Source organism: Haplochromis burtoni, unplaced genomic scaffold (genome assembly GCF_018398535.1).
Source record: "Haplochromis burtoni strain Fernald_Lab_line unplaced genomic scaffold, NCSU_Asbu1 Contig_851, whole genome shotgun sequence".
Taxonomy (NCBI): Eukaryota; Metazoa; Chordata; class Actinopteri; order Cichliformes; family Cichlidae; genus Haplochromis; species Haplochromis burtoni.
This window is the reverse complement of record NW_024583212.1, coordinates 41,907-43,238: the sequence shown is the minus strand read 5'-3', so window position 1 is coordinate 43,238 and position 1,332 is coordinate 41,907.

Here is a 1,332-nt window from a genome sequence, read left to right as displayed (position 1 = left end):
ATCTTGAAAGTAGAGATAGTGTCTGTCTCCTGAATCCAAACTGGAAGCTGGTTCCACAGAAGAGGGGCCTGAAAACTGAAGGCTCTGCCTTTTAAATACTCTAAAAATTGAAGAACACACGTTTCATCCCCTAAATCTTTCCTCACTGTGGTGAGTCCTCCAGTGTTTCTGTGTAATCTGTGTATATGCTGATGCCTGCACGTGTGTAAATGGGGCTTTTGCCAGCGTAACTACACGCTGTGCAGTCTTGGACCACATGCTGTAGCTCCTTCAGCTCTGCAGCGGTGGGGCTTTGGGCTTTGACCAGGTTTCAGGTGCTGAAGGTCCATCTCAGGTTGTTGGACATGGTGAGACCAAGGACATTTTAGTTGTTCATAGTAAGAAATATGAGAATAGAGGAGAGTGAAACAATAACACCAAACTGTGTGTGGGTAACACTGTGACTGAGGTTTCATATATGAACCATCCAGTTGCCTTTGGTCATGTAGTTGACAACATCCAGCTTCAGCTGCTCTTGCACTGCCCTGTTTACGTGAGGAGCTGTGAAAGGTACAGGGTGAAGCCTAACATGCTAGCACACAAGTGAAGGTTTTTTAAACCCACGATGCTGCAGTACATCTCTGTAGTTCGTGAGCAGGTCAGTGCTGCTATGGCCATAGCTCCTACTGAAGGAGAAACACTAACTGTGGGTCAGAAACTCACTCAGCCTCGCTTCAAAGGAGCTAAAATACATTTTATGTGGTGATGAGCTGATTAAGATGAAACCTTACTGAGATGTTGTTGGAGTATGACCTCAGACATTTGTAATGTTTTATAGTTTTCTTTCTTTGGCTACGACGTGACGATCGTTCCCACTTATAGCCATTCGACACACATGTAGCACAGATCACTGCCCACTGTAGAGGCCCTGCTCACAGAGATGCTCTCACACTGTGTTCAGTTAGCTTTGCAGGGAAAACTGTGACTCCTATAAATTCTGCTTTGTTTTTCCTTTTTACAAGAAAGACCCTTTTTGATACACTTTAATTTGAATGCTTAAAGCTTTTATGCAGTGCTGCTGTCACTGCTGAACGTGGCACATGCTGCTGACAAATCCTCTGTCAGCTGTTATGTAAAGCAGCTAGCTCATGCCTTAGTGCAGGGGTGTCGAACTCCAGGCTTTGGTGTCCTGCAGGTTTAGATCCCACCCTGGGTCAACACACCTGAATCACATGATTGGTTCATTAACAGGCTTCTGGAGAACTTCAAGACATGTTGAGGAGCTAATTTATCCATTTAAATCTGCTGTGTTGGATCAGGGACACATCTAAAACCTGCAGGACACCGGCCCGC